At 38.5% G+C, this 18,906-nt stretch overlaps 2 non-coding genes across 2 annotated transcripts; one reads left to right on the top strand and one right to left on the bottom strand.

Annotated features, from left to right (window-relative positions):
• Positions 1 to 7,710: 7,710 nt before the first annotated feature.
• TRNAL-CAG (transfer RNA leucine (anticodon CAG)) lies at positions 7,711 to 7,793 on the bottom strand. Its single transcript has one exon. It is a non-coding gene; the product is annotated as a tRNA-Leu (tRNA).
• Positions 7,794 to 15,383: 7,590 nt separating this feature from the next.
• Positions 15,384 to 15,466, top strand: TRNAL-UAA (transfer RNA leucine (anticodon UAA)). The gene has a single exon. It is a non-coding gene; the product is annotated as a tRNA-Leu (tRNA).
• The last annotated feature ends 3,440 nt before the right edge of the window (positions 15,467 to 18,906 follow it).

The raw sequence follows: 18,906 nt of genomic DNA, 5'->3' as shown, positions 1-18,906 counted from the left end.
CTCTTCGGTGTTCTTTTTGTTGATGTAGAGGAATCCAAGTGATTTTTGTATGTTTATTTTATATCCTGAGACTCTTCCAAACTCTTCTATTAGTTTCAGTAGTTTTCTGGAGGATTTCTTAGGGTTTTCCATGTATACGATCATGTCATCTGCAAATAGTGATACCTTTACTTCCTCCTTACCAATCTGAATACCCTTTATTTCTTTGTCTAGCCTAATTGCCCTGGCTAGGACTTCAAGTACGATGTTGAATAAGAGCGGTGATAAAGGGCATCCTTGTCTGGTTCCCGTTCTCAAGGGAAATGCTTTCAGGTTCTCTCCATTTAGAGTGATATTGGCCGTTGGCTTTGCATATATGCCCTTTATTATGTTGAGGAATTTTCCTTCAATTCCTATTTTGGTGAGAGTTTTTATCATAAATGGGTGTTGGACTTTGTCAAATGCCTTTTCTGCATCAATTGATAAGATCATGTGGTTTTTGTCTTTTGTTTTATTTATGTGATGGATTACATTAATGGTTTTTCTGATATTAAACCAGCCTTGCATACCTGGTATAAATCCCACTTGATCAGGGTGAATTATTTTTTTGATGTGTTGTTGGATTCTATTGGCTAGAATTTTATTAAGGATTTTTGCATCTATGTTCATGAGGGATATAGGTCTAAAATTTTCTTTTTTTGTAATGTCTTTACCTGGTTTTGGTATCAGGGAGATGGTAGCTTCATAGAATGAGTTGGGTAGTATTCCGTCTTTTTCTATACTTTGAAATACCTTCAATAGTAATGGTGTTAAGTCTTCTCTGAAGGTTTGGTAGAACTCTGCAGTGAAGCCATCTGGGCCAGGACTTTTTTTTGTTGGGAGTTTTTTGATTACCATTTCAATCTCTTTTTTTGTTATGGGTCTATTTAGTTGTTCTACTTCTGTATGTGTTAGTTTAGGTAAGTAGTGTTGTTCCAAGAATTTATCCATTTCTTCTAGGTTTTCAAATTTGTTAGAGTACAATTTTATGTAGTAATCTGATATGGTTCTTTTGATTTCATTTGGTTCTGTTGTGATGTGGTCCTTCTCGTTTCTTATTCGGGTTATTTGTTTCCTTTTCTGTTTTTCTTTAGTCAGTCTAGCCAATGGTTTATCAATTTTGTTAATTTTTTCAAAGAACCAGCTTTTGGCTTTGTTAATTCTTTCAATTGTTTTTCTGTTCTCTAATTCATTTAGTTCAGCTCTAATTTTTATTATTTGTTTTCTTCTGGTGCCTGGTGGATTCTTTTGTTGCTCACTTTCTATTTGCTCAAGTTGTCGGGACAGTTCTCTGATTTTGTCTCTTTCTTCTTTTTGTATGTGTGCATTTATCGATATAAATTGGCCTCTGAGCACTGCTTTTGCTGTGTCCCAGAGGTTTTGATAGGAAGTATTTTCATTCTCGTTGCTTTCTAAGAATTTCCTTATTCCCTCCTTGATGTCTTCTATAACCCAGTCTTTTTTCAGGAGGGTATTGTTCATTTTCCAAGTATTTGATTTCTTTTCCCTAGTTTTTCTGTTATTGATTTCTAGCTTCATTGCCTTGTGGTCTGAGAAGATGCTTTGTAATATTTCGATGTTTTGGATTCTGCAAAGATTTGTTTTATGCCCTAATATGTGGTCTATTCTAGAGAATGTTCCATGTGCGCTAGAAAAAAAAGTATATTTTGCAGCAGTTGGGTGGAGAGTTCTGTATAAGTCAATGAGGTCAAGTTGGTTGATTGTTGTAAGTAGGTCTTCCGTGTCTCTATTGAGCTTCTTACTGGATGTCCTGTCCTTCTCCGAAAGTGGTGTGTTGAAGTCTCCTACTATATATGTGGAGGTGTCTATCTCACTTTTCAATTCTGTTAAAATTTGATTTATGTATCTTGCAGCCCTGTCATTAGGTGCGTAAATATTTAATATGGTTATGTCTTCCTGATCAATTGTCCCTTTTATCATTATATAGTGTCCTTCTTTATCCTTTGTGGCGGATTTAAGACTAAAGTCTATTTTGTCAGAAATTAATATTGCTACTCCTCTTCTTTTTTGCTTATTGTTTGCTTGATATATTTTTTTCCATCCTTTGAGTTTTAGTTTGTTTGTGTCTCTAAGTCTAAGGTGTGTCTCTTGTAGGCAGCATATAGATGGATCGTGTTTTTTTATCCAGTCCGTGACTCTCTGTCTCTTTATTGGTGCATTTAGTCCATTTACATTCAGCGTAATTATAGATAAGTAAGTTTTTAGTGCTGTCATTTTGATGCCTTTTTATGTGTGTTGTTGGCCATTTCATTTTTCCACATGCTTTTTTGTGCTGAGACGTTTTTCTTAGTAGCTTGTGAGATCCTCATTTTCATAATGTTTAACTTTGTGTTTATTGAGTCGTTACGTTTTTCTTGGCTTTTTTCTTGAGTTATGGAATTGATATTCCTTTTTGTGGTTACCTTTTTATTTACCCCTATTTTTCTAAGTAAAAACCTAACTTGTATCCTTCTATTTCGCCTTGTATCACTCTCCATCTGGCAGTTCAATGCCTCCTATATTTAGTCCCTCTTTTTGATTATTTTGATCGTTTAGCTATTGATTTCCATGATTTCCTGTTGTGTGTATTATTTTGTTTATTTATTTATTTTTTAGAATTAGTCTTAATTTGTTTGTTTTTGTGCTTTCCCTGTTTGAGTTGCGTTGATATCAGGACGTTCTGTTTTGTGACCTTGTATTGTGCTGGTACCTGATATTATTGGTCATCAGGCCAAACAATCTCCTTTAGCATTTCTTGCAGTCTTGGTTTAGTTTTTGCAAATTCTCTAAACTTGTGTTTATCTGTAAATATCTTAATTTCTCCTTCATATTTCAGAGAGAGTTTTGCTGGATATATGATCCTTGGTTGGCAGTTTTTCTCGTTTAGTGCTCTGTATATGTCGTCCCATTCCCTTCTTGCCTGCATGGTTTCTGCTGAGTAGTCTGAACTTATTCTTATTGATTCTCCCTTGAAGGAAACCTTTCTTTTCTCCCTGGCTGCTTTTAAAATTTTCTGTTTGTCTTTGGTTTTGGCAAGTTTGATGATGATATGTCTTGGTGTTTTTCTTTTTGGATCAATCTTAAATGGGGTTCGATGAGCATCTTGGATAGATATCCTTTCTTCTTTCATGATGTCAGGGAAGTTTTGTGTCAGGAGTTCTTCAACTATTTTCTCTGTGTTTTCTGTCCCCCCTCCCTGTTCTGGGACTCCAATCACTCGCAAGTTATCCTTCTTGATAGAGTCCCACATGATTCTTAGGGTTTCTTCATTTTTTTTAATTCTTTTATCTGATTTTTTTTCAGCTATGTTGGTGTTGTTTCCCTGGTCCTCCAGAAGTCCCAGTCTACATTCTAATTGCTCGAGTCTGCTCCTCTGACTTTCTATTGCATTGTCAAATTCTGTAATTTTATTGTTAATCTTTTGGATTTCTACATGCTGTCTCTCTATGGATTCTTGCAACTTGTTAATTTTTCCACTATGTTCTTGAATAATCTTTTTGAGTTCTTCAACAGTTTTATCAGTGTGTTCCTTGGCTTTTTCTGCATTTATCCTAATTTCATTTGTGATATCTTTAAGCATTCTGTAAATTAGTTTTTTATATTCTGTATCTGATAATTCCAGGATTGTATCTTCATTTGGGAAAGATTTTGATTCTTTTGTTTGGGGGGTTGGAGAAGCTGTCATGGTCTGTTTCTTTATGTGGTTTGATATGGACTGCTGTCTCCGAGCCATCACTGGGAAACTAGATTTTCCAAGTAGTCAGCTGGTGCGCTGGCTCCTAGTTCTGAAAACAGTCGCTGTCTGCCCGTATTTGTTTGTCCTCCGTCTCTAAGTCTGTGCTTGTTGTTCAGAGTTCATAGATTGTTATGTATGTGATCGATTCCCTTGTTTTTCCGAGTCTTTGTTGCAAGAGGGATCCGCGGGAGCGTCCACCTAGTCCGCCATCTTGGCCCCCCCCAAAAGTTATTATTTTTTTTAACCCTGCCTCCTTCTCTTCCATCTCAGGGCTCCTCAGGACTTCCCCAGGGTGCTGTTACATATATTCATTTCTCCCCATTCAACTTGGAGCTCCTGAGTAGAGGGCATGCCTAGAAGAGCCATACTGGAATCTGAGACAAAGGAAAAATTAGTAATACTTATCTTGTCTTTATTCAAAACGGTGATGTTTGCTCATCGTGAATTTTTTGCATTTATTCTAATTTTTAAAAATATTGCATTAGACATCAATTGGTCTCAGCCCACCTGGAGCAAAGGAGAATGAAGAACAACAAACATACAAGGTAGTTATGAGCCCAAGACACAGAAAGGGCCACATAAACCAGAGACTACATCAGCCTGAGACCAAAAGAACTAGATGGTGCCTGGCTACAACTGACGACTGCCCTGACAGGAAACACAACACAGAACCCCCAAGGGAGCTGCAGAACAGTGGGATGCAGACCTCAAATTCTCATAGAAAGACCAGATTAATGGTCTGATTGAGACTAGAAGGACCCCAGTGGTCATGGTCCCCAGACCTTCTGTTAGCCCAAGACAGGAACCATTCCCAAAGCCAACTCTTCAGACAGGAATTGGACTGGACAATGGGATAGAAAATGATGCTGGTGAAGAGTGGGCTTCTTGGATCAGGTAGACACTTGAGACTACGTTGGCATCTTCTGTCTGGAGGGGAGAGGAGAGGGTGGAGGGGGTCAGGGACTGGCCGAATGGACATGAAAAGAGAGGATGGAGGGAATGATTGTGCTGTCTCATTGAGACGAGAGCAATTAGGAGTATATAGCAAGGTGTGTATAAATTTTTGTATGAGAGCCTGACTTGACTTGTAAACTTTCCCCTAACGCACAATAAAAATTTTAAAAAATTGCATTAGAATATAATTTAACTTGATTACTGAGTTAAATTTTGCACCTAGTCCCAGCCCTGATAACTACTGTATAATCATTTAGCTAATTTCCAACTTTCCAAAGCACAGAAATTTGTCTGGTAATATTACATTTTCACTGTAATATAATTTCTTCATGTTCTCTTTTCCTTCTCTATTCACTTAAATTATAGCCACTTCCTTGCATAAGGTCTCAAAACTCTTGCCGTTCTTTCACTTTACACTTTTTAATAAAGCTACAATGCAGGATAAACCCAGCTCTCCCTATTCTGTGCCTGCATGTGAGCAGTTGAATAATGCTGGTGAAAAACACATTTGTCTCCTTATATATCTATGACAAGCGGGCCTCTAATGCTGCTAGTCAGTCATCCTATTTGCCTTTATTCCATTAAATTTTTCCTAGATGATCATTTCACACTTTATCTGCTCTCCTCAGATTTCCTCCACCTTCTCAACCACCTTCACTCTTAGCTGATGAATTGCACTCTACTAAACAATGTGAAGCAACCGATAGAGAATTTCCACAAATATTTACACAACTGCGAGTCTCTATGCCAAGCTACTTTATTTCTATGAGGGTTTAATGACCTATGCGCCAATTTAATCTATTCACTTCTACAATAGAGCTTACCTCCTGCACCATACTCAAGGACAACCACTTGTCTGTTTTTTGTGTTGCATGTACTTTCGTGTTGCTGTGATACTGGAAGCTATGCCATAGATATTTCAAATACCAGCAGGATCACCATGGTGGACAGATTTAACCAGAGCTTCCAGACTAAGACAGATTAGGAAAAAGGGCCTGGAAATCTACTTCTAAAAAAATCGGCCAGTGGAAACCTTATAAATAGCAGTAGAACATTTTCTGATGGACCAAGTAGGTTTTATTCTGTTGTTCATGGGGTCGCTACGATTGGTAATCAACGCGATGCCACCTAACAACAACAACATACTCCAGAACATTATTCCAGCCATTTTCTTCTCTATAATAGATCAGTTGCACTAGCATACAAATATGTTAATTATTTCTCAGATCTTAAAAAAAAATTTTATTAATCTAATTTCTCGATGCATCTGTGGCCATTTAGCCAGCTCATTTTGGAGAAAATCTCTCTAAAATGTATCCATATTTGCTATCTTCAATTGGTCTACACCCCCTCTCCCTTAACTCCGCTCCAATCACTTTATGTATACATAGGTATGTGTATACATATACATTATACATATCTTATTTATTTTTTTGTTGTTCTTGTTGAGAATATACACAGCAAAACATACACCTATTCAACCATTTCTACATGTACAATTAATTAAGTGCCAATCAGGTTTTGGTGTCACCACTCCACCAAAACTGCTCTAATCAGTCACAGTGACATTTCCCCAACAGTCCTTGCCACCTCTTTTATGCTTAACAAATATATATATATATATATTGCTATCGAGTGGGAAAGGCACTGCTATTTGAGCTACCTCAAATAATCTTACAGGCTTATCCCTACTGTAAGTAATTTTTCATCTTATTTTAATTCAGCCCAGTAGGGCCTGCTGTCAGAGAAGCTTCATGCTGAACCTGAAGTGGTTTCAGCCATCATTGCTTGACTCCCTCTGAGAAAGCCTCACACCTTCCGTCAAGGCTGTTGTTGTTAAATGCCGTCAACACTGTTCCTACTCGTAACGACCCCATGCACAACAAAACGAAACACCACCCGGTCCTGCGCCATATGTTCACAATTGTTGTTATGTTTGAGTCCACGTTTCTTCTCATTTTGAGTCGTGCCACATCAGTACATGAAGGTTCCGAAAGCTTGACTCCATCCATGTCATTAAGGTCCACTCTACTTTGAGGACGCAGGTCTTCCCCAGTCGTCTTTTGAGTGCTTTCCAACCTGGGAGGCTCATCTTTCAGCAGTATATCAGAAAATGTTCAGTTGCTGTTCATAAGGTTTTCACTGGCTAATTCTTTTCAGACGTACACTGCCAGGTCCTTCTTCCTAGTCTGTCCTAGTCTAGAAGCTCAGCTGAAACAAGTCCGCCATGGGTGACCCTGCTGTATTTGCATGTCAATGGCATAGCTTCCAGCGTCACAGCCAACTCGGAAGCTCCCACAACACGTCAAACCGACAGACGGTGGGGGAACTAGCTAATTTTCAATCAAGGGAAATTGGCTAATTTTCATGAAGCATCGCAAGGTGAAAAATCTCTGTTGTTTACGATATATATATTTAATTTTTATGTTTATATGGATAATATGGAAACCCTGGTGACGTAGTGGTTAAATGCTCCGGCTGCTAACCAAAAGGCCAGCAGTTCGAATCCACCAGGCACTCCTTGGAAACTCTATGGGGGCAGTTCTAGGGTCGCTATGAGTCGGAATCTCGACGGCAGCGGGTTTGGTTTATGGATTATATATATATGTATATATATATAAACTAAAAGCTAAATCCGTTGCCGTGGAGTCGACTCTGACTCATAGTAGAATTGCCCTCTCAAGTTTCCAAAGAGCGGTTGGTGGATTCGAGCTGCCGTCCGTTTTTGACTATCAGCAGAGGTCTACCAGGGTTGCGCCACCCGGGTTTCAATTCAAACTCACTACGGTGGAGTCGATTCCGACTCATAGCACCCCTAACAAGACAGAATAGAACTGCTCCATAGGGTTTCCAGGTCTGTAAACCTTTACCGAAGCAGAACTGCCGCTTTTTTTTTTTTTTTTCTTCCTCAGTGCGGCTGGTGGGTTCGAACCGCCGATCTTTCAGTTAGCAGCCGAGCGCTTTTACCTCTGTTCCACCAAGGCTCCAAACAAAACCTTTGCTGTCAGGAGTGGGATTCGAACCCACGGCTCCAGGGGAGACTGCGACCTGAACGCAGCGCCTTAGACCGCTCGGCCATCCTGACTTGCTTAGTTTAACTGCTGGTTTGTTTTATTCTTTGGCCCTACGGCAAAAAGCAGTAAAAAACTGTCCCTTCGAAACGAGGTATATACAGCCTGTGTCTGTACAGATTCTAAAATTGAGCGAAAGCTAGGATAGTTAGAATCAGGGTACAGACTGACAAACACTAACTCAGCTGAGGTTTTGGGGTGCTGTGAGAATACAGAAAGGATAATTATTTCCTGGAGGAAGAAGCGGTGAGGGATCAAAAGGGGAAGATAAACTGGATGAGGAGTGGTCTCGGCTAGGTCACAACTTTCTCAAACTGGGCTGTTTGATCTGAAGTGTACTTTTGAGATATGGTTGAGAGGATTATCCTGTAATCTTCGCAGGGCTGGCTTGTGCAAATTGGAAGGAGGACTGAAGCATTTATTTACTGAGCACTAACACTTTTTTTTTTAATATACATACACTAACATACAAATTTTTTTTTTTTTTTTTTTAACATACAAGGTCTTGAAGTGGTGTGACAGCTCCTTTGGGGGCTTGATCATTTCCTATCCAATTTCCAGAAATCCCCTCTAAATTCTATCTATGCACCACTCCCATTTCACCAAACCCAACTGAATATCAATGACTATATTCAGGCATTGTTTCTTTTTTATCCCAATATCTCCAACTCGTTATCCTACCAGTTTATATAGATTTAATGAGTATCATTTTGTTTGCGATTTTTATATGTAGGTATTTTTTGCTCATATATTTTAATTTACAAAAAATTACTGTGTTAAATATCTTTTTGAGCTTCATAAGATTTATAAATATTGTTACATGTACATTTATTCTGTTACATCTTACAGTTGCATAATACATTTACCACGCTTTACCAATCTACTGTCTGATGATGGTATCAGTGTTGAATTTGATTCTAAAAGACTAAAAATAATGCTGCATTAACAAGCATATATGGTACTATCTATACTTTAGTAAGATTTGGGAGTGTGAGGCATATACACCTAGGAGCAGACTACCTGGGTCATTGTGTAGGAATAATCTTGAGTAAAGTATGAGACTGTTCTCCAGAATGCTACATCAGTATGCACTTCCACCAGAACATGAAAGTTCTTATATTCCCATTCCTGCAATAACTGATACATCTAGCTTCCGAGTCTGCCAATCCAATGTAGGTAGAGTATTATCTCATTTTTTTTGCATTTTTATGGATTACTAATAATATTGTTTAAAATTTTTTTTTGTCTTTCCAGATTCCTCTGTACCCTGGGTTTGACACGTATCTGTCTATATTCTTTATCTATTTTCTGTTGAGCTTGCTGCAAGATCTTGCTAATTTTCTTGGCTTCTTACTACATTGTATAGATTAAGCTGTTGTGACATAAACATTTCCAGTATCTTCTACTTTTGTCACACCTGTCTATTTACTTTTTCCTCGCGGCTTTTATTGAACATATCTTGGATTTGGACAAAGTGAACTATACAAACCCATTGTGGTAGAGTCCATTTCCACTCATAGCGACCCTATAGGGCAGAGTAGAACTGCTCCATAGGGTTTCCAAGGAGCCGCTGGTGCACTTGAACTGCCGATCTTTTGGTTAGAAGTTGTAGTAAAAGCTCGGGTGCTAACCAAAAGATTAACAGTTCAAATCCACCAGCCGCTCCTTGGAAGCCCTATGGAGGAGTTCTTTTCTATCCTGTAGGGTCACTATGAGTCAAAATCGGCTCAACTGCAAGGAGTTAAGTAAACTATAGCAATGTCTTACTGTACTGTTTGTGGTTTTGAAGCGTTCCTTGAAGGTCATTTTCTGTCTTCTAAGTCATAAAGATATTTTTCCAGATAAAATTTCTACTGACTTAATTTTTTGACCCATCATATTTAGTATTTAAACTTTCTAAAAAAAAAAAACTTTCTAGATAATTATATTCTATAAACTCTACAGATGATTCTACTGTATAGTGAATATTAAGAATCACAATAAGAGGATAGTATGAAAACTCTTGTATATGTCATTGTGTGAGAAAACTCCTTTTTCTGATACGCTGTTTTTTTGCACTCACCACTCACTCTTCCCACTCCAGCTCTGATCCTAGCACTGACAGGTGTAGATTTTCCTCAATATTTGGCAAACGCAAGAATCTCTCAGGCCACCTCTTTGATCCCTGGCACAGATGAAGTAAAAGGCCAAAGATAAAACTCTGAGGTGGATGGACCAAGGAACTAAGTGATGCATTCCTTTATCATGGCTTCATCTGTCAATAACGGCAATATGTGCTTGCCAGAAGAAAGGAAATAATAAAGATCAGAATAGAAATAAGTGAAATAGAGAATAGAAAAACAATAGAGAAAGGATCAACAAAACCAAAAATTCCTTATTTAAAAGGATCAACAAAATCGACAAACCACTGACCAAACTGACAAAAGAAAAACAGGAGAGAACACAAATAACCTAAATAAGAAATGAAATGAGGGACATTACAACAGACCCAACTGAAATAAAAAGGATCATAAAACAGTATTATAAAAAACTATACTCCAACAAATTTGAAAACCTAGAGGAAATGGACAAATTTCTAGAGACACACTACCTACCCAAACTAACACAAAATGATGTTGAAAATCTGAACAGACCCATAACAAAAGAAGAGATCAAAAAGGTAAAAAACAAAAAACTCCCAACCCAAAAAAGCCCTGGCCCAGAAGACTTCACTGGAGAACTCTACCAAACATTCAGAGAAGAGCTTACACCAGTACTACTCAAACTATTTCAGAATATAGAAAAGGAAGCAGTACTTCCAAATCCATTCTATGAAGCCAGCATAACCCTGTTACCAAAACCAGGCAATGACACAACAAAAAAAGAAAATTACAGACCAATATCTCTCATGAATATAGATGCAAAAATTCTCAACAGAATTCTAGCCAATAGAATTCAGCATCATATTAAAAAAAAAAAAATGACCAAGTAGGATTTATACCAGGTATGCAAGGATGGTCCAACATTAGAAAATCAATCAACGTAATCCTCCACATAAATAAAAGGAAAGAAAAGAATCACACGATCATCTCAACCAATACAGGAAGGGCATTTGACAAAATCCAACACCTATTCCTGATAAAAACTCTCAATAAAATGTGTATAGAAGGGAAATTTCTCAACATAACAAAGGACACATGTGCAAAACCAACAGCCAATATCATTCTCATTCCCCTTGAGAACAGGAACAAGACAAGGATGCCCTTTATCACCACTCCTATTTAACTTCTTCTTTTTTTGGAAGTCTTAGCTAGAGCAATAAGGCAAGAAACAGAAATAACGGGCATCCAAATCGGTAATGAAGAAGTTCAACTCTCCCTATTTGTGGATGATATGATACTATACTTAGAAAAAAAAAAAAAGACTTCATCAGAAAACTACTGGAACTAATAGAAAGAGTCAGCAGAGTAGCAGGATATAAGATCAACGTACAAAAATCAGCTGGATTCCTACACACCAATAAAGAGAATGATGAAAAGGAAATCAAGAAAACAATACCATTTATAATAGTCCCCTGAAAAAATAAAATACTTGAGAATAAATCTAACCAGGGATGTAAAAGACCTATACAAAGAAAACTACAAAACACTACTGCGAGAAACCAAATGAGATCTACATAAATGGAAAAACATACCATGCTCATGGATAGGTAGACCCAACATTGTGAAAATGACAATAGTACCCAAAGCGATTTACAAATACAATACAATACCAATCCAAATACCAACGACACTCTTTAAAGAGGTGGAAAAACTTATCATTACCTTTATATGGAAAGGGAAGAGGTCCCGGATAAGTAAAGCACTACTGAAGAAGAAGAATGAAGTAGGAGGACTCACACTACCTGATCTCAGAACCTACTATACAGCTACGGTAGTCAAAACAGCCTGGTACTGGTACAACAACAGATACGCTGACCAGTGGGACAGAATTGAGAACCCAGATGTAAATCCATGCACCTATGGTCACCTGATCTTCAAGAAGGGCCCAAAGTCCATCAAATGGGGAAAAGGCAGTCTTTTTAACAAATGATGCTGGAAAAACTGGAAGTCCATCTGCAAAAAAAATGAAACAGGACCCATAACTCACACCATATACAAAAACTAACTCAAAATAGATCAAAGACCTAAATATAAAGCCAAAAACTATGAAGTTCATAGAAGAAAAAATAGGATCAACACTAGAGGCCCTAACACATGGCATTAACAGGATACATATCACAACCAACAACACACAAGCTCCAGGGGATAAGCTAGATAACTGGGATCTTCTAAAAATTAAACACTCATGTTCATCAAAAGACTTCACCAAACGAGGAGAAAGAGAACCTACAGACTGGGAAAAAAATTTTGGCTATTACAAATAATAAAAAGATCTAATCTCTAAAATCTACAAGAAAATCCAACACCTCTACAACAAAAGACAAGTAATCCAATTAAAAAATGGACAAAGGATATGAACAGACATTTCACCAAAGAAGACATTCAAGTGGCCAACAGACACACTAAGAAATGCTCTTTCTCAATCTTTGGCATCAGAGAAATGCAAATCAAAACCACAATGAGATAGCATCTCACCCCAGCATTACTGGCATGAATCAATAAAACAGAAAATAACAAATGGAGAGGCTGCAGGGAGATGGGAACTCTTATGCACTGCTGGTGGGAATGAAAAATGATACAATGATTTTGGAAAATGCTATGGCGCTTCCTTAGAATGCTAGAAATAGAAATATAATATGGTCCAGCAACCCCACCCCTAGGCATATATCCTAGAGAAATAAGAGTCATCACATGAAAAATACATGTACACCCATGTCCATTGCAGCATTGTTCACAATAGCAAAAAGATGGAAATAACCTAGATGCCCATCAACAGATGAATGGGTAAACAAACCCTGGTACATACACACAGTGAAGTATTACACAACACTGAAGAACAAGGATGAATCTGTGAAGCATTGCATAACATGGGTGCATCTGGAGGACATTATGCTGAGTGAAGTAAGTCAATCACAAAAGGACAAATATTGTATGAGACCACTACTGTAAAAACTCTTGGAAAGGTTTACATACAAAAAGAAAGAGTCTTTCATGGTTATGAGGGTGGGGAGGGGTGGGGATGGAGCAACACTTAATAGACAATAGGTAAGTGGTAACTTTGGTGAAGGGTAAGACAGTACACAATACTGGGGAAGACAGCACAGCCTGTACAAGGCAGGGTTGCAGTAGCTCCCTAGACATGCCCAAATTCCCTGAGGGACCAAATTGCTGGGCTGAGGGCTGTCGGGACCATGGTCTCAGGGATCATCTAGCTTAGTTGGCATAACATAGTTTAAAAATAAAATGTTCTACCCTTTGGTGAGTATCATCTGGGGTCTTAAAAGCTTGTGAGCAGCCATCTAGGACACTCCACTGGTCTCACTCCTTCGGGAGCAAGAAATAATGAAGAAAATGAAAGACACAGGGAAGATCAGTCCAAAGGACTAATTGACTGCATCTGCTACAGCCTCCACCAGACTGAGTCCAGTACAGCTAGATGGTGCCTGACTACCATCACTGACTGCTCTGACAGGGATCACAATAGAAGATCCTGGGCAGAGCTGGAGGAAAAGGCAGAACAAAATTCTAACTCAAAAAGAAAAGCCAGACTTGCTAGCCTGAGAGACACTGGAGAAACCCTGAGAGTACGGCCCCTGGACACCCTTTGAGCTCTGTAATGAGGCCACTCCTGAGGTTCACCCTGCAGCCAAAGATTGAACAGACCTTGAAACAAAACAAGACTAAAGTGGCACACCTGCCCTGGGGCAGGGACTGGAAAGCAAGTAGGAGAGAACAGGAAAGCTGGTAATAGGGAACCCAGGGTTGAGAAAGGAGAGTGCTAACATGTCACAGGGTTGTTAACCAATGTCATACAACAATGTGTGTACTAATGATGAGACACTAGTTTGTTCTGTAAACCTTCAGCTAAAGTTCAATTATAAATAAATAAAAGAAAATTCATGTGTGAACCTATTAAACTTTGTATTCCCAGCAAAGGTGAGACCCTTCCTGCATGAATGGTTATAAGCCTGGGGAGAGTTGTCCTTGGATCTTCCATGTGTACCTGGTTCAGATGACACAACCCTCTCATACTGTAGTTCTTTCCCCTGATAACCAAATAACAGAGGGACATTTTCTTTTGGTGACTTTCAGTAGGTGTTTTATGATGTTTATAAATTAATTCCATTCCAAATCCTAATTTAAGACTTAATTTCTTCTCTGATTCCAGAACCTTTTACAGATTTTCAACACAATCTCCCAAATACCCATTGGAGTCTTAGTTATCTAGTGTTTCAGATGGGGCTTCACTGCTTGAGCAAGTTAATACATCTCCTGGCACCTGGTAGGCAGCTATTGATCTGCCTAATGCCTTTTTCTCCATACCTGCTTCCAATGGACCACCAGAAGGAGTTTACCTTCAGCTGGCAAGGCTGGCAATACACCTTCAATTGCCTACCTTAGGGCTACTCCAACACACAGCCCTATGTTATAATTTAGTCTGCAGGGACCTTGATCACCTATCCCTTCCACAAGAAGTCACACTGGCCTATTACATTGATACATTATGCTGATAGGACCTAGTAAGGAAGAAGTGTCAATGACTCTGGACTTACTGTAAAATGTTTGCATGCTAGAGGGTGGGAAATTAATCCCACAAAAACTTAGACACCTTCCACCTCATAGAAATTTCTAGGAGTCGGGTGGTGTGGGGCATGTGGAGATATTCCCTCTAAAGTGAAGGAAAAGTTATTGCATCTGGTCCCTCCCATGACTAAAAAGGAGGCACAAGTTTAATGAGTTTTTAAACAATTCCACCCCCCCCCATCCCATTCCTGAAGTCTCCGGCAGAGTTCTACTGACTTGGTAGCTTATATGTGCCCAGCACATAGTGGGGACTCAGGAAAGATATGTTTTATTTGCGAACAGTTGAAATATCACAGATTCAAATTTCGTTTGCATCCACTAGGGTTTTCCAAACCTACTCAAAGGGGAGCTTGTCTCAATATAACCATCCTGGGGCCCCCGACCCGAAGTCCTCACCAGGTGAGTGAGATTCCCCAGGTTTGGAGTGAGACATGAGGTGATTTGACTGTATTTTTCCCATTCTCATTACTGTTTTCCCTTTGGTTTTTATTTCCAGACCCACTAAAAGAAGTGCCTTTTCTTGAGCATAAAGGGTGAAAAAATGAGGTGCGTCTGAAAAAGAGTATTCCTGTATCATCTTGTTTTCTGTTTGTTTGACTTTTGGTCATAATCTTCTTAATTTTAATGCAAGTCCATGAAATCAGGGTATGTTCAGTCTTTCCCTAACACTCAGTGATCTAATTAATAAATACTTGTTGAAAATAAACTTTTTCATAGTCTCTTTCCAAGGAGTATCGAAAGGATTTGCTTCTTCCTTACGCTCTTTGAAGCCTGGTCTCAGGTTTCACAGATACAAAACTAATCACAATTTCCCAGGGACTAGCAATAAACACATTCATTTTAACAAGATAATAATTGACAGCACAGCATTCATCCGTCACCGGGATGGCCGAGTGGTTAAGGCGTTGGACTTAAGATCCAATGGACGTATGTCCGCGTGGGTTCGAACCCCACTCCCGGTAAAGCAATTTTAACAGGTATTTTACCTGACGACAATTCTTAGTGCAAATCTAGGAGCGGGTTAGTTAGTTAGTTTTTAGGAGCTAGAATCTTTGTATGGAAACCGATTTAATGATTCCAAACATTCCAAAAGACAACTGGGTATTAAATATTGTACTGCCTTTCTGCGGAAATACCTCGTGGGCCAATATTAAGAAGGTATTTCTAACTTTGTGCATTTGGGCTACAGGTATGTAGCACATACAAAAAAGCCTAAGTAAATGTTCTACCTAAAGAGAACTGAATTCTCCAGACAATTAAGCTCCAAGAGGAAGGAAACGGTGAGATTTTAGTCCTTCGGCAGCAGAAAGCTTCTGGTTATCCAAGGCACAGACAGGCAAAAGGCATTGAGTCCCTCCGGCACTGGCTCGCTATGGGTCGGAATCGACTCGACGGCAACCGGTTCCAGGTACAGCACTGGCTCTTTTTATTTCTGGATAACTGGACTCAATAAAATAATAATATATATATTTTTGGGAGGTTGGACTCACAAAAGGCCAACTCTTCATTAAAGCTATGGGGATGGCTCTCGTCTTTAGACCCAGTGTCCGGTGTAAGAGCGCCAAATAGGTAGAATCATCCCCAAGGTGCGGGCGAATTTGTCAGAGGAAACACTTTTTTTTTTTTAAGTGCTCTCCAAAGAAGAGGAAATTATCAATAACGAAATAATATGCTTTTCCATTTAACTTTTAGTGAGAAGGACCTAGTAGTTAACCATTCCTGAAGAAAGGGAGGTGAAAGGAAATACTATTCGGTGCTATTCGGAATGGTTAGAGTTTTCATAAAAGAAAAACATTCAGTATTTAATTAGATTGTGATGAGACTATTCTTGGATGGGATGGCTGTAAAGAGTTATTCTTTGGCCCCTGATATTTTTAGGATTTTTTTTCTGTTCTTCCTCATAGTGATACTGGGCTTTAATGTAGGACTTATTACTTTTGCATTACAAGTTTTATGAGAAACTGCCAGAATGTTTTCCAAAGCAGCTATGCCGTCTTACATTCCCACCAGCAATGTATTAAAGTTTCTCACCAACACTTGGTACTTTTAAGGATCTTTTAAATTTTTAATCATTTTAGTGCCTATGGTGGATAGTATCTTATTGTGATTTTACTTTGCTTTTCCCTAAAGGCTAATGATGTTGAGCATCTTTTTATGCAATTATTAGTCAGCCAGATATATTCTTTGGTAAAATGTCTGTTCAAATATTCGTCCATTTTTAATTAGCTTGTTTTCTAATTATTGAGTTTTGAGAGTTCTTTATATTTCTAGACACATCACCATAGACACATCACCATTATCAAATACGTGTTTTGTAAACATTTTATCTCAGTGTATATAACTCGTCTTTTGTTTTCTTAACAATGAATTTTCCAGAGAAGAAATTTTTCACTTGGATAGTCTTATTTATCATTTTTTGAGAGAGGTCGTATCAAATATCCTAATATCACCCTGTCATGTTTTACTGTGGCTTCATGTTAAAGAGATAGCACAGTTCTTTCCTCCACTCTCTCTCCTCATGTCCATTTGGGTAGCTTCTGGCCCGCTCTGCCCTCTCGTCTCCCCTCCAGACAGGAGATGCCAACATAGTCTCATGTGTCTACTTGATCCAAGAAGCTCGTTCTTCACCAGTATCATTTTCCATCTCATATTCCAGTCCAATCCCTGTCTGAAGAGTTGGCTTTGGTAATGGTTCTTGTCTTGGGGTAACAGAAGGTCTGGGGGCCATGATCTCTAGGGTCCTTCTAGTCCCTGTCTGACCATTAAGTCTGGTCTTTTTACATGAAGCCTATTTTGTCTGAAATTAGTATAGACTCCCCTATCTTCTTTTGATTGGTGTTCTGAGGGCATATAATTTTGAACCCTTTTACTTTTTAACCTAACTATATGATTATATTTAAATTTGGTTTCTTGTAAACAGCATATAGTTGGGTCTTTCTTTTTTATCCAGTCAACAAACTATGTCTGTAATTGGTGTGTTTAAACAATTTGTATTTAATGAATTACTGACATTTGCATTAAAATCTACTATCTTGCTAGTTGTTTTCTATGTGTTCCTTCTATTCTTTGTTCCTTTCTTTTCTCTTTTTCTTCATCTGTCCAGGACATATGAAGTGAAAAATCTCAGGGAATGCGTAAACAGGTCAATTACAGACAGAGCACGTGTTCGGAGCACTGTTTACAAAGTGCTTAATTGATGGGACCCATTTTGCAGTTTTCATTTTGTTATTAGTGGGAAGAAGGTGGTTTAGGGGGAGCTGTTCTGGGAACCTGGTGATTATGTAACTATTTGTGCTGTTTATCTCAGCTCAGAATTCACCCTTTTATACTGCTTTGTGAAAATGGGCCTGGGTTTTTAAAACACTTTCTATTTCCGGTGCCACCTAGCACTGAAGTTTTGTCAATAGAGGGTGCTGAAGAGACACTGCAGGAGGAAAAAAGATTGTACTTTCTGGTTCTAGCAGCTCCTGTAGCCTTCTCAGCTTCTCTAGTGCCCAGCTCCATTCTAATGACCTCAGTGAAATTTGAGAAAAGAAAATAGATGTTCATCGATCCATTCACAAATATTTATTGGACGCTATGCATGGTGAATATTTCAGGATGCAAAGAAGAATTAAGACCACTTGTGGGAATAATACAACAAAGCAATTATTTCAGTAACTGCTGGAGCTTTTATCATAAGTTCTTAAATTATAGAGTCATAATAAGATCAAAGACAAAATATTCAATGTTTGCAAAGCAAATCATTGATCATTGCACGGTACAAGGGAAAGAGATTGTCATCAAAGAAAATTCTGAATTGTCTGGTATTCAAGAAAAAATTTAAAGTGTTTCAGTCCTGCCATGTGGGGGGTGATTTTCTTTATGCAACTTTTCAGATAGTTCAGGCTTTCTTCCTCTCTTCTCCTTAGAAACTTGGGCCACTGCCACACTCAGAAACCACATCGCCATTTCTCAGTTTTCCACACCAGGAAATAATCAAATAACAGCAGTTTCATCAAGAATAAATTCCCCAAGCTGTCTTCAACAAAACCAGGGCTAACACTTTTCAAAATTACAAAAGCCTACAGTAAGCTGTTTTTAAGTGTCCTAAAAAAAAAAAAATTTTTTTTTTTTAGTCAGTTCTGACTCATAGCAACGCTATATACAGTAGAACCAAAAGCTGCCCGGTCCTGGGCCATCCTCATAATCATTGTTATGCTTGAGCCCATTGCTGAAGCCACTGTGTCAATGCATCTTCCTCTTGTTTGATGACCCTCGACTTAAGTACCAACTACGATGTCCTAAGAACTGGGCCCTCCTGATAACATGCCCAAAATGCATAAGATGAAGTATTGCCATCCTCTCTTCTAAGGAGCATTCTGACCTACAATGACAGCCTCACCAAATTGCAACCTAGGAT

Source organism: Loxodonta africana, chromosome 1 (assembly GCF_030014295.1).
Source record: "Loxodonta africana isolate mLoxAfr1 chromosome 1, mLoxAfr1.hap2, whole genome shotgun sequence".
NCBI classification, from domain to species: Eukaryota; Metazoa; Chordata; class Mammalia; order Proboscidea; family Elephantidae; genus Loxodonta; species Loxodonta africana.
The sequence above is the reverse complement of the archived record's forward strand: the minus strand, read 5'-3'. Positions and strand labels throughout refer to the sequence as shown.